This window comes from Arachis hypogaea, chromosome 11 (genome assembly GCF_003086295.3).
Source record: "Arachis hypogaea cultivar Tifrunner chromosome 11, arahy.Tifrunner.gnm2.J5K5, whole genome shotgun sequence".
NCBI lineage: Eukaryota > Viridiplantae > Streptophyta > Magnoliopsida > Fabales > Fabaceae > Arachis > Arachis hypogaea.
The window spans coordinates 82219702-82234740 of NC_092046.1; the positions used below are offsets into that span (position 1 = coordinate 82219702).

The 15039-nt window shown below is 41.4% G+C and overlaps 1 pseudogene; it reads left to right on the forward strand.

The window, feature by feature from the left end:
- The first annotated feature begins 7030 nt into the window (after nucleotides 1-7030).
- On the forward strand, nucleotides 7031-8457 carry LOC112721512 (probable alpha,alpha-trehalose-phosphate synthase [UDP-forming] 11; annotated as a pseudogene).
- The last annotated feature ends 6582 nt before the right edge of the window (nucleotides 8458-15039 follow it).

Sequence of the window (15039 nt, forward strand, 5' to 3'; positions counted from 1 at the left end):
TTTATCCTTCTAGGCTTTGGCTGCCTTTAGATTGGGCTGTGTCCCTTCGTTGGGCCTGATTGGGCCTCTTATGGTGATTTGGCCGAGCTCTTTGTAAAGAGGTCGGTCATTGGCCAAGCTCTTTGAGAAGAGATCGGATAATCTAACCTGAAGAGGTCGGTCGGCTTGTCGCTAAACATCCCGGGTCGGACAGCTTGACCCAGGGTATGAACAGTGCCCCTGCTTGAGTTCAATCTTTTCGTGAGATTGTGCTTTTCAATTCTTCGATCTCTTTGGAAGTCGTGCTCAAGCATCTGTCTGGCTTGTTTCTTCATTGCTTTGCAATTCTGGCAGGTTTTCTAGAGGTTTGGTACTTCCCAGTCCGTCCTCTTTTGAGTGGTAGTGTGGGTTTTCTACCCTTGCCTTCTGGATCACGCCTTGCTTTTGTGTTGACAACCCTCTGCCTTGGCGAAGTTATCCTTGCGGCTTGATATTCGAGCTTTTAGTGACTTGTCCGATGACTTTTTAGTGTTCTTTATATAGAACCTTTTTTAGTCTCGGATGACGTTCGTAGCCCTATTTTGAGATTGTGCCTTCTTTGATTGGAGTTGTATCCCTTTTAGCTAAGCACATTTGAGCCTTAAGTTGTTTCCCAACCTTTTGGCTTGTTCTATTTTGAGATCGTACTTGCGCCTCTTCTTAGTTGACGTCGTCCTGTACGACTTTGCCCCTGCTTGAGTTCGGACCTTTCCGTGAGATCGTGTTTTCGGAGCTTTGATCTCTTTGGGAAAGTCGTGCTCAAGCATCCTGACTTTGGTCGATCTTAAGTAGTTTCTCCTTGTGCGAGTTTGGTATTGCCCTTTTTAGTTTGTTGAGAGGTCTTTTCAGCCTTCTTCCGACTTGTTTGTCTTCACTGCTCGGGCTTTTTAGTCATAATCCAACAATTTTTTAGGTAGTGTTCCTGATGGGAAACCTTTTTATAGTCTGTTTGGATGACTTTTTAGCGCCGTTTTTTGTTGGTCCGACTTCTTCTTGTCGGTCCAAGCTGTAGCTTTCGTTGGTCCGACTTCTTCTTGTCGGTCCAATCTATAGCTTTCGTTGGTCCGATTTCTTCTCGTCGGTCCAATCTGTAGCTTTCGTTGGTCCGACTTCTTCTTGTCGGTCCAATCTGTAGCTTTCGTTGGTCCGACTTCTTCTCGTCGGTCCAATCTGTAGCTTTAATTGGCTCGGGCTGACTTCTTCATGTCAGGCACTTCTAAGTTATTTTTGTAATCCTCTTTCTTGGACCTTGTTCAGGTCTCTTTCAGGGATTACTTTTTATAACTTTATGTTTTGTAGGAGACCGACTTCTTCATGTTGATCTCTTCTAAGTTATTTTGTAATCCTCTTTCTTGGACCTTTGTCAGATCTCTTTCAGGGATTTTTATAACTTGTTTTGTAGGAGGCCGACTTCTTTACGTCGTCCTCTTCTAAGTTATTTTTGTAATCCTCTTTCTTGGACCTTTGTCAGGTCTCTTTCAGGGATTACTTTTATAACTTGTTCATTGTAGGAAACCGACTTCGTTATGTCGGTCTCTTCCAAGTTATTTTGTAATCCTCTTTCTTGGATCTTTATCAGATCTCTTTCAGGGATTACTTCTATAACTTTTTCATTTTAGGCTGACTTTGTTATGTCGGGCCCTTCTAAGTTAAAGTAATCCTCTTTAATAGGGTTGGCCAGACCTCTTTCCAGGGTTTACTTGTAACTTGGGTTGACTTGGTCCGACTTCTTTACGTCGGCCAGTCTTTAAGTTATTATTTAGCAATCCATAAGACCTCGTTAGGTTCTTTTTCGGATCACTTTCGTTAACTTCTTACATTATTCTGTGTTCATCTTTGCCGATTTGTAGAAGATGGTTGCTATCTTTAGATCGTCTTTTAGGTGAATCGCGTTTTCACCTTTATCGGACGATTGTCTTTATCGTGATCGTGCAGTGAAATTGTTTTTCACTTTATGCCAATCTGTTGCTTTATAATCGGACGATGAATTCTTCAGATTAATGCGTCTTGATATAGCAGTGAATTTTGTTTTCACTTTGTCGACCTTTTTCGAAATCAAACGATGAATTCAGTTTTCATCGTGGTCGGGCGGTGAAGTTGGTTTTCACCTTGCCGACTTGTCGCTTTGTGATTGGATGATGAATTTGGTTTTCATCTTGCCGACTTTGTCGTGATCGGGCGGTGAATCTGGTGTTCATCTTGCTGACCTGCCATAGTCGGGCGTCTTGGTAGGAAACTTTTTAGGGAATCTGCAATTTTTTAAACAATAAAATGAAGATAAGAGTGTGTACATGTTAGCACTTACCTTTCTAAGTCGAGCAATCTTTTTGGATCTCGGCCTGGCTCCCTTTTTAGATTGCAGGCATGCCATGACCTTGGTAGCTCTTACCCCTCGAGGTTGGACACTTTGTAGCAACCTTCCCCCAGTTCTTCTGAACAATTTGGTATGGTCCTTTCCAGTTAGCTGCTAGCTTCCCCTCTCCCAGTCGACTTGTTCCGATATGATTTCGGATTTAGGATGAGGTCGTTACTGGCAAAGCTTCGCTGTACTACCTTCTGATTGTATCTTAAGGCCATTCAACGTTTTAACATCTCTTCCTTGATCCGAGCTCTTTCTCGGATTTCTGGAAGTAGGTCGAGCTCTTCCCTTTGAAGTTGGGTGTTGGCCTCTTTACTGTAGTGGATCACTCTGGGCGATCCTTCTTTGACCTCCACTGGGATCATTGCCTCCATTCCATAAGCTAATCGGAAAGGTGATTCCTTCGTGGCGGAGTGTGGAGTTGTCCGATATAGGACATGTGGGAGCTCTTCAGCCCAAGCTCCCTTTGCGTCCTGTAGTTTCCATTTTAACCCAGCTAGTATGACTTTGTTGGCAGCTTCTGCTTGTCCATTGGCTTGTGGATGTTCTACGAATGTGAATTGGTGCTTTATTTTCAAGTCAGCCACCAACTTCTTGAAACCTGTGTTTGTGAATTGAGTGCCATTGTTTGTGGTGATGGAGTAAGGAACCCCAAACCTTGTAACAATGTTGCTGTACAAGAATTTCCGACTTCTTTGAGTAGTGGCATTAGCTAGGGGCTCTGCCTCAATCCATTTTGTGAAGTAATCCAAATTGATTTGTCCCGATCCTTGGGGAAATAGTCCGAGGAGGTCGAGTCCCCACTTTACGAATGGCCAAGGTGATGTTACACTGATGAGCTCCTCTGGTGGGGTGATGTGGGAGTTAGCATGCTTTTGATGTAAAGCTTTGTCTTTGTATTTGAGTTTTTGCTCTGTTGTTGCCTCCAAAGGGTCCCCCTGGACTTTCATGTGGGTCCTGGGGTTTCCCTTTTACTGCTGTATCTGACACCTAATGTTTTGCTGTTAATGTCCGAGTTGTTTCCTTATTTGCCCGAGTTGTTTGGTAGTAACCCCATAGTTGACCTATGTCTTTGAGATGTCCACTAAGATCCTGGACGGCATGTCTGATTGGCTAAATTCCATAGTTTTAATGCATGTTTACTGTGGCTGACCCTGAGTACATCCCTTATACCGCCTTTAAGATTGGCTTGTTGTGGTCTTGTAATGTAGCCTGGATGAGGCTTCTGTTATTGCCCCCTGGTTTGGTGTTGGCTAGTTTTGAAAGTGCATCAGCTCGGGCATTCTACTCCTGAGGTATGTGTCAGACTTCATGTTCCCCGAATTGTCCGAGCTGTTGATGCTGGCTGGTTTTGAAAGTGCATCAGCTCGGGCATTCTACTCCTGAAGTATGTGTCAGACTTTATGTTCCCCGATTTGTCCGAGCTGTTTTCTATTTTGTCCAGGGTCCCCTGAATTGTCTGAGATGTTCTCTAGTTTTGTCCAGGGTCCCCCGAATTATCCGAGCTGTCCTCTGTAAGATTCTTCCAGCTAAGTTTGTTTTCTGTAGGATACCTTTTATGGGCTGGTTGGTCCGAACTCTGATAGTGTGAGCTTGAAAGTATGGGTGGAGTCGTTAAGAGCTGAGTACGAGGGCGTAGGCGAACTTTTTCTATCTTTTGATAGTTTAGTTCGGCCCCTTGTAGAGCTTTGCTGATGAAGTAGATGGGTTATTGCCCACTTTCGTCTTCTCTGATTAGCACTGAGGCTATTGCCCGACTTCCCACTGTGAGGTATGATATGAGTTATTCACTTTACCGGGGTCTGGTGAGGACGGGTGGTTGCCCCAAGAATTTTTGAAATCTCGGAAGGCTTGTTCGCATTCCGTTGTCCTTTTCAAACCTCTCTCCCTTCCTTAATATACCTCTTTGAGGTGTCTTTTGCAAGATGATTTGGAGATCGAACCTCCTACGAATCCTCCATTTATCATATGAACACGTCTCTTAGGGGGGTGTGGTAGACGTTCAACTTGTCCGACCTCTTTGGTGTGAGGTGGACCTTTAACTCGCCCGACCTCTTTGGTGTGAGGTGGATCTTTAACTCGTCCGACCTCTTTGCTATGAGGTGGACCTTCAACTCGTCTGTCCTCTTTGTTGTGAGGTGGACCTTCAACTCGTCCGACCTCTTTGGTGTGAGGTGGACCTTCAACTCGTCCGACCTCTTTGGTGTGAGGTGGACCTTCAACTCGTCCGACCTCTTTGCTTCGTCCGACCCCTTTGGTGTGAGGTGGACCTTTAACTCGCCCGACCTCTTTGGTGTGAGGTGGATCTTTAACTCGTCCGACCTCTTTGCTATGAGGTGGACCTTCAACTCGTCTGTCCTCTTTGTTGTGAAGTGGATCTTCAACTCGTCCGACCTCTTTGGTGTGAGGTGGACCTTCAACTCGTCCGACCTCTTTGGTGTGAGGTGGACCTTCAACTCGTCCGACCTCTTTGCTTCGTCCGACCTCTTTGCTGTGAGGTGGACCTTCAACTCGTCCGACCCCTTTGGTGTGAGGTGGACCTTCAACTCGTCCGACCTCTTTGTTGTGAGGTGGACCTTCAACTCGTTCGACCTCTTTGTTGTAAGGTGGACCTTCACTCGTCCGACCTCTTTGTCCTTTTTTCTTTTGATTGGGCGAGGTGGTGAGATCTTCTCAGTGTTGCGTATTTCTCTGCCCATTCCTGTACCTCGTTTAGAGATGTTGGGTGCTTCTTGGACATTGAGTGGCTAAAAGGTCATCCTCGTAGGCCATTGATGAGACCCATGATATCTGCTTCTGTTGGTAGACTTTGCATGTCCAGGCATGCTTTGTTAAATCTTTCCATGTAGTTGCGAAGACTTTTCCAATCTCCTTGCTTGATTCCTAATAGACTTGGGGCGGGCTTGGCTTTGTCCTTCTGGATGGAGAATAACGGATTACATCTGAGGCCTCCGTGAGATACATCCTGCTTCTGAAATTGCTAAGATGATGGCTTGGATCTGATGTGCCGTCGTACGAGGTCATGTCGGGAGCTTTGAAGTCCTTTGGAAGTTTAGCTTTCATGATCTCTTTGGTGAATGGGTCTTGATCTTTGTGGGGCTGTCTCCATGACCGGATCGAGTTGTTTTGGCTTTGAGATCTACTTCGAGTTTTAGGAGCTTGTCCTTTAACTCGCGGCATCGCCTAACTTCCCTTTGTAGGTTTTTCTCAGCCTCTCGTTGATGTATGGCTTCTTTTTCAAGTTGTTTTAAACGGTCTTGAAGTGCCTCCATGGCTCCCGCGTTTGGAGAATTTTTCTCGTTGTTAAGTTGAGGAGTATCTTTTGGTGTAGTATCCGCGTTCTTGTGCGGTGTTCTGTTTTCCAGATCTGAATCGTGGTCGTTGTCATGGCCGTCCGCCATGGTGTTGGGATGACTTCCAGGTTCCCCGGCAACGGCGCCAATGTTCCGAGGGTTACCTGAAACTGTAGGTCGATCTGGGATGAGATCTTCTGTGCTGGTCGGAGCTGTTGTGTCTGACTTGTTGGACTTGCTGCACTGCTGATCCTTGATCACCGGAGGGTGGGGGGTACCTGCAAGAGACTCCGATGCTTAAGTTAGCATGGGTATTAAACATGTTTTATGTAGAATCAGAGTATGAGTTATACCTGGGTGCTCCAGTGTATTTATAGTAGTGTGGAGTGACCTTTCTGGAGATAAGATAGTTATCTTATCTTATCTTATCTTTAAGTGAGGTCATCTTATCTTCTGGGGAACCGCCTTTATCCTTCTAGGCTTTGGCTGCCTTTAGATTGGGATGTGTCCCTTTGTTGGGCCTGCTTGGGCCTCTTATGGCGATTTGGCCGAGCTCTTTGTAAAGAGGTCAGATAGTCTAACCTGAAGAGGTCGGTCGACTTGTCGCTAAACATCCAGGGTCGGACAGCTTGACCCAGGGTATGAACAGTTTTATTCTGCTTTATTTTGATATATTCGCTCTCTCATCCTTTGTATTTATATAACCTTGTTCCCTTAGACGCTTTATTTCTGAAAACTTTGAGAGATAGGTTGTTGCTATTTTAAACTTCAAAACTCTGTTGTATTTAGTTTGACTAGCCGGCCTAAACTCTACAGGCTTTGACTAGTCCTCTTTTTGTGTATATATATATATATATATATATATATATATATATATATATATATATATATATATTGTTTAATTTAAGTACTACCTTGTGTATCCTGGAGCTATCTACAAGGTTTTATATATATTATGTCTTGTTCTGTCCGTGCCTACGCATTTAGTTATCGTGAGTGAAAGCTTCACGTTTCGTAATTCCGATTTAAGCGACTTTGAGCTTTATTCCTTCATCGGGCTTCTAGTTATAAAAATTCTTGGACATATATTATATATTATAAGCTTTAAAACTGTCATGGCACTTTGTTATCCTTTGCTTTACGGCTAGAGGTAAGGCTTAGGGTAACGGGGTGTTACGAGTTAGCTTTCACAAAGGTGTAAATTGTTATGCCTAACATTTTATGAATTAATCATTTCAGTAAATGAAAATATTAATAAAAAAAGGAGGATCACTAAAATCATGATAATAAAGTAAAAAACTCTGAATTCTGTGAAGTGAAACACCTAAAGAACATTGACTAAAACCGGTGTGACTTGATAATGTTGATATCATGGGATCCTATCATCCTTAATTGGATATGGTGTGAATTTGTATTGTTAGCAACAATAAGGTTTGTTGTTTCAAGTTGAGCTACTACATGAATTTCTCCTGAGGCATTTTACTTATCCATCAGGGGTGCTTGATAACTTGAAAGATTATGCCCTTGTGAATGTTGTTGATCATCTTGGAATTGTTGCTTACAAGTTAACCGACCTTCTTGACTAGCAAACGTTGGATGTCTCAACCATGGACTTTAAGATATATACTTTAAATCAGGTGGCTAAACATTTTTTATATATCTAGTTCAAATAAATTAAACAACTTTCATTTGGAGTTGATGTGACAAAATTAAGGTATGCTTCTCGTTACCTGTTAGGGGCTCTTTTCATTTTGTTAACATGTTATGGAATGTGCATGAGTGCTATCTTCTATCTTTAGTTTTGTTTGAAATCCTGGTTGGGGCTGAAAATTCTGTGTCTGGTTTTTTTCTTAGGCATTTGGTGAAGGTTTTTTTCTCAAGTTAGATCCAGATTTCTAACAAAACCCAAGCCCTGAAGTTATCTTTGTATTAAATTATTTATGCAGTAATCCTAAGAATATGGTGTTCATTATGAGTGGCAGAGACAAGGATCACCTCAACAAGTGGTTTGATCCTTATGATAAGTTGGGCCTCTCAGCAAATAATGGTTATTTCACTAAATACATTACATTACATGACATTGGACCAATTTGTTTTGTTTTTATTTTGTTATTGTTCATCTAATTTGGTGTGTGGATAGTGTGACAGGTTGAGGAGGGATACTCCTTGGGAGACATGCGGGTTGACAACTAATTTTAACTAGAAGAAGATGGCAAAACCTGTAATGGCGCATTACACAGGCAACGGATGGTTCTTTCAATGAACCCAAGGAGAGTGCAATTGTTTGGCACCATCAAGAAGTCGATCCTTATTTTGGATCATGCGAAGCCAAAGAGCTTCTTGATCACCTTGAGAATGTGCTGGCCAATGGGCCTGTTGTTGTTAAAATGGGACAACACATAGTTGAAGTGAAACCTCAGGTACACAACGATAAAGGTTAATTGCAATTTTGGTATTTGAATTGTATTTTGATGCATGATGGGGTTATTTGTTAAATAATGGTTGTCCTATTTTTTAATCTAAGGTGAAGGTGTCAGCATCGGTATAATTGTGGAGAATCTAATCTCAAGCCTGAGGAGTAAGGGTAAATCACCAGATTTTCTGTTGTGCATTGGGGATGATTGATCAGATGAAGATGTGTTTGAAATCCTTGCTCATTCAGTTTCTAATCCACCACTTCCAATAATATCACAAGCGTTTGCATGCACGGTTAGCCAGAAACCAAGCATGGCAAAGTACTATTTGAAGGAAACTAGCGAAGTTATCAAGATTGTTGCTTTTCTTTAAGAGATTGAAATGGGTTGAAGAAGTGAATTTCCATCCCAAAAAGAGTTAAGTCAATCTTCAAAACGGAGAAACAATGATTCCACAAATCATGAAGCGCGACAATCTATTATCATGATAGTTAATAAAGTGAAGACTACATATGTAAAACATTATGATATTTGATTATTACTATGTAGGAAGAGGATATGTTATGACTGATTTTAGGTTTAGAATTTTTTACCCTAATATTATGTAATTTTGTAAATTTGATTATGTTTCTATGTAAAACTTATGCAATTTTGAAACAAAAAGTAAAACTAGTTAGTCGATGAAAAAATCTAACATATTACAACGAATATTATAGCAGTCTTAAAATAATGAGATTTTAAATTTTTTATGATTATTATGGCAGTTTTAATGGAAATTACTGCAGCTATTAGGTTTTTGCCATTTTTTAAAATTCTGACAGTTTGTAACTGCCATGCGTTATGTATAATAACCGCCGTTTTAAACAATCAAACAACCGCCATTTTAACCTGTTTAAAATGGCGGTTTAGACGCCGTTTTCACCCAACTATAAAATCGCTGTTTTAACCAGGTAATTGTGGTGATTTTTCAAAAATTTCCGTAATAACCAAATGACACTTCAAATTATGGCAGTTTTTCTTGAGTGCCATTCAAGGTAAATATGGCGGTTCAAACCGTCGTAATAACCCTGAAAAACCGCCATTTTAACTAAAACTTTTTGTATTGTCTAAAAGATAAATATTTAAAAAAATTAAGTCTAATATTAATTTTAAAATATTTGAATTAAATTATATTTTTAAATCTTCATTACATAATAATCTTAGAAGATAAATATTTAGTAAAATCAACATTCAAAACCAAATATCTTTTTAATATTAATTGATAAGATAAGATAATTATCTTTAATTATATTAAAGGGAGCTAGAGAGCCTTCAATTATGTTACTCATTCTACACACATATACTTCCTAGATCCATTCTAACTTAAGCGTTGGAGTGTCTTTGCAAGTACCCACCCCCATCGCTCCAGTCAAACAATCTTACAACCGTTTTGACTCGCAAGTTCTCGATCTATCTCACAACTTGAATCAGAGACTCTAGTACACATATCGATAGGTTTCAATTAAGATCCCAAGTATAATTTTCTCCAAATTTTTTACAGTGTTTATATAATTCTTGTATGCGTGATACAATTATTTAATCAATAGATAAATTAATATATGAAGCTACACATACATATATATAAAATCTTAATGTAAGGATTGCATTGAATTCTTTTCTTGAGCTACAGTATCTATATTAGTATGCCAAAGGTGTTTTTGAAAAAAATTCTACATAGGTGTTCCAAGGGTTACCTGAAACTGTAGGTCGATCTCGGACGAGATCTTCTGTACTGATCGGTGCTGACGTGTCCAACTTGTGAGTGGTGGTCGGAGCTATCGCGTCCGACTTGTTGGACTGGGGGTGCTGCTGATCCTTCGTCACCGGAGGGGGGAGGTAACTGCAAGGGACTCTGATGCTTAAGTTAGCATGGGGTTTTAGCAGGTTTTTTAGTAGAATCAGAGTATGAGTTATACCTTGGTGCTCTAGTGTATTTATAATGGTGTGGAGTGACCTTTTTGGAGATAACATAGTTATCTTATCTTATCTTTGAGTGGAGTTATCTTATCTTTAAGGGGAACCGTCCTTATCTTTCTAGGCTTTGGCTGCCTTTAGATTTGGGCCTATTCCTTTGTCTGGGCCTTCTTGGGCCTCTGTAGCGATTTTGGCTGAGCTCTTTGTGAGGAGCTCGGGTAGTTCTGTCTTGAAGAGGTCGGTTGACTCAGCCCGGGTCGAACAGCTCGACCCAGGGTATCAACAGTGCCCCTGCTCGAGCGTGGTCTTCCTTTTAAGGTCGAGTCCTGGTTTAGAACTTCGATCCTTCTCTGGAGAAGCCGAGCTCGAGCATTGTCGATCCCTTTTTTGTAGAGCTTCCATTTGAATGCGGAATGTTTTTTCACTCCTTTAATTTTGAAAACGCGCGTTTCTTGCTTTGGGAATGTGCGAGGGTTTTTAATGACCCATTAACTCCTTTTTTTTTTCCGTTTTTCCCTCTTTTCATTTTGAATTGCAAAAAGACTCTTTCAGTTTCCTCTCTTCGCTTCCTGGAACTCCATTTTATACCCTTCTGTTTCTGGCTCGCCTGGGACTCTTCATTTTTACTTTTTCACATTCTCGTGCTTTTCCTTGTTTACGGAGGTGACTGTTGGTGCTTCGTTCTTTCGAAAGGTGATCGTCTGGTGCAGCCTCGTTGTTGCCTCAATCCCCTAGTGCTTATCGTCTCCTCCCATTTGCAGGTTGGTTTTCTTTCTTCTTCTTTCTTTCTTCTTTTACTTCCTTCATTTTTCTTTTTCACACTTGCATTGTTCTATTTTTTGGGAAAGTTTTGATCTTGCTTGAATTTATGTTGGAGAGCTTTAAATTTTTTCTTTGTGTCTGATTGTTTCTGCAATATGCGTTATTTCTAGGGTTTATACACATTTTCTTGTTTCGTGCTAGCTGATGCTTCTAGGGCTTTGAATGTTGTTATTGTTGTTGATTGTGTCCTTGCATTTTGAAGTTTTGGATAGATGAACTGTTTGATTCTAAAAAAAGGTTTGCGTCTTTTTTATAATTTCCTTTTGGCATGTTTGATGCATTGATAGTTCCCTTTGCTAATAGATAAAAAGCTACAATTTTGATGAGTTTCTGGCTCTGGTTTTCCTTTTGGAGTGTTGCTCTGTTGAAAAGAGGGTTATTTTCTTGTTAGGAGGTGTTGAGATGTAGGCTTGTAGATTTTTCCTAAATCTTTATTCCGTTACTGCCTCCAAAGGATGCCCCTGGATCTTTGGTATGAGTCCTGGAGTTTCCTTTTGCTGCGGAATCATTATTTTTAATATTTGCGTGTTTTAGTCCGAGTTGTATCCATTTATAGCCGAGATGATTTCTTGATCTGCCCGACCTGTTTGGATAGTAACCCCTTTTTCTCTTTTTTGCTGTAGGACTAGCTGACCATGTCTTCTTGCAAAAATATTGTCAAGACATCCTCCAAAGTCCCCGAGGGCATGTCTGACTGGCCGGACTTCCTTGTTCTGATTTGTGTTTCTGTGGTTAATTCTGAATACTGTGTGGAGCTTAGGAAGCATCACCAGATCTGTAGTAGTAGAGACCAAGAGAAGAACTATGAGTTGGTAGCGCCTGACCCTGATGAGAGGGTTTGTTTTCCTTCTCCGATCTAGGGGGACCGTCCCTTCTTTTTTGCTTATGACTATTTTTTCAACCAAATGAATATTACCATTCCTTTTACATCCTTCGAGACCGATTTATTGTGGTCGTGTAATGTAGCTCCATCCCAACTTCATCCAAACACATAGGATTTTATTAAGATCTTTCAGTTGTTGTGTCAAGAACTAGATGTTAAGCCTTCTCAAACCCTCTTTCTTTATCTCTTTGTTTTGAATAAGCCTGGAATTTCTTCAAAAAAGAAAGCTTCTTAGGTTTCTTTTCGATCCGCCCAGGGAAAGAAAGTTTTTTCCATGTATGATGAGTTTTTTAAGGACTTTAAGAATTATTACTTTAAGGTCCGAGCTGTTGAGGGAGCTCGACCATTTCTCTTAGAGTCAAACAATGAACCTGCCTTCCCTTTATATTGGCAAAAGAATGTTATGGTGTCTAGATATACGTGGAAGATGCTTGATGAGGTCGAGCAGGCTTTTGTGAATGTGTTGGAGGGGATTTGGGGGCAACCTCCTCATCTCGACACAAAGAAATTCTTAGGAGACCCTTCCCTTGTCCGAGCTGAGCTGGGTAGTGGTCGACTTCTTTTTGCTTTGTTTACTTACTTTTTATTTCTGTTTCTTCCAGTTTTGTAACTTGTTTTTGCTGTGTCTTTTTTTTCAGAGATAGTTAAAAATAATGACTCCATGAAGGCCTTTAAGAAGGCGAGGAAAGCTACAACTGCCCAGAACATCTCGGCTAAGGGTGTTGGGGAAGGATCTTCTCAGGTTCCTCCAAAGAAGCCGCCCTTGAGTACTTCTGGGCCGAGGAGGGTGATTCCTACTACTCAGGTCCATTTGGTTGATCCTCCCCAAACTTCTGCTACTACCTCTTCTCCCACTGCTGGCCTTCCTCTGAAAAGACAGAGGACTGTTGAGCCTTTTAATTTGGACGCCCCTAATTTTGATGTTGTGGGGTTTGCCGATCATCAAATTACTCCTTATGGTGTTGTTCCTACTGATGACGTATCCATTCTTCGTCATTTAGACTTCATTACCTGGAGTAGCATTAAGATGGCACATATGGGAGCAGCCTTATTCCGAACTGTCCAGGATTTTCCTGTTCATGCGGCGAAGGCTTTTATGGAGGAGGCCAAGTCAGAATTTGACAGAATCAAGGGGTTGAAGGATGAGCTGGATGCCAGAGTGATTAAGTTGGAGCTTGACTTGGAAAATGAGAAGGCTCGGGCTACTACGGCTGTGGCTTCTGCAAATCTGGCTGAGGAGATGGCGTAGCAGCATAAGGACAGCTATGTCCGGACTTATGGTGAGGTGATAGAGCTCAGGGAGAGGTTGGAATATGCTTGAGCTGATTATGCCGAGCTTCAGGGCCATCTTGTGGGCAGTGTGACTTCTGCTTATGAGAATATGAAGGATCAGGTCCGAGTTTTTGCTCCCGAGCTCGACCTGTCCCTTTTCAGACTGGATAATATTGTGGAAAACGGGAAGATCGTCCCTGCCCCGGATGAGGATGATGATGATGTAGATCCACCCCCTGTGCCATCCACCAAGGCTTCTATTGCCCCAACTTCTCCAACGTCTGCACCTGAGGTCAGCCACCCTGAGTCGGATCCTGATGTTCAGATCCTGAACCGGCCTGATGGGACTGTCGACGCTGTCCCCCTCCAGACTCATCCTCCTTCACCCCGAGATGCCGTCACTGGGGAGTCTTTGAATCCTTTGTAGTTTTCTTTGGTGTATTTTGTACAGCCCGGTCTGTGGGCTTTTGAACTTTTATTTCTATAACTTGTGTTTTGTTTGACTTGGATATTTTAGTTGCTTTTCTTAGCAACTTTATTTAGAAAAACAAATACTTTGAACTCTTGAGGTCGACTTTCGAGTGGCCTTCTAAGTGTTGATTATAGTAGCTTTGTTTCTTCATGCTATGGTTGTTTGCAGCTTTTTGGCGCTTTCAGGAATCTTTAGAGTGTTGGAGTCTTGCTGTCCGACCTCTGTTGATTGCCTTTGTGTTAGTTTATTTCCTGCTTTGGTCGAAGTGTCCTTTTGAATCTTGTCTTGTTTGACAGTTATTTTTAGTATTTTTATAGAATACTTGTGAATCAATTTTGGGAGAGGTCGTGGCTTTCTTTGGGTCGAGCTGTGTCCCTTCTAGCGCACGCCTTCTGCTAGTCAACTTCTTTCGTTTAGTCTTTGCGAATTATTTTTTGTAATCCCTTGGGATTTACTTTTTATAACTCTGTTGCTTTAATTGGTTTGGTCCGACTTCTTCATGTCGGTCTCTTCTAAGTTATTTCTAGTAATCCATTTTTAGTTGGACCTTGCCAGGTCTCTTTTTACGGATTACCTTTTATAACCTTGTAGTCTTTGGTTGGCTTGGGCCGACTTCTTCATGTTAGTCCCTTCTAAGTTATTTCTAGTAATCCATTTTCAGGGCTGGCCAGGCCTCTTTTCTATGGCTTACTTTATAACTTTTGGTCGCTTTGATCAGGCTGGTCTGACTTCTTTATGTCGGTCTATCCTAAGTTATTTTTAGCAATCCACCTTTCTTAAGACCTCGTCAGGTCTCTTTCTATGGATCACTTTTTTATAACTTTTGTCGTTTTTCTCCGACTTCTTCACGTCAGCTCGGTCTGAGTTATTTTTAATAATCCCTTTTTATGGGTTTCTTTTTATAACTTTTGGCATTAATATGTTTTTATCGCATTTTCATCTTGCCGATTTTGTAGAAATCGGGCGGCGTGTTTGCCTTGCCGACCTTTGTCGAAATCGGATGATGAATTCGGTTTTCATCGTGATCGGACGGTGAATTTGGATTTCACCTTGCCGATCTGTAGCTTTATAATCGGGCGATGAATTTTTTGCGTTCAGGTTAATGCGTCTTGATAGTGAGATTTTGTAGAGAATCTGAAAAGCTTTATTCAAGTAGAAAAATAGACATATAGGCAAAAAGTATATATACATGTGGGTGCTTACCCTTCTAAGTCAGGTAATTTTGCAGATCTTAGCTTGGTGCCTCATTAAAAAACCTTTTCAGGAAAAAGAGTGCACTTTCCGATCTAAGATCTTTTTATTACCTCCTAACTATAATACCTTCTTAGGTTGCAGGCGTGCCATGACCTTGGTAGCTCTCATCCCTCGAGTTTGGACACTTTATAGTAGCCTTTTCCTAGTACCTCTGTGACTCGGTAGGGTCCTCTCCAGTTAGCCGTTAGCTTTCCCTCTCCGGGTCAACTTGTTTCGATATCATTTCGGATTAGGATGAGGTCGTTGTTGTCAAAGCCTTGCTGTACTACCTTTCGATTGTATCTTTAGGACATTCGACG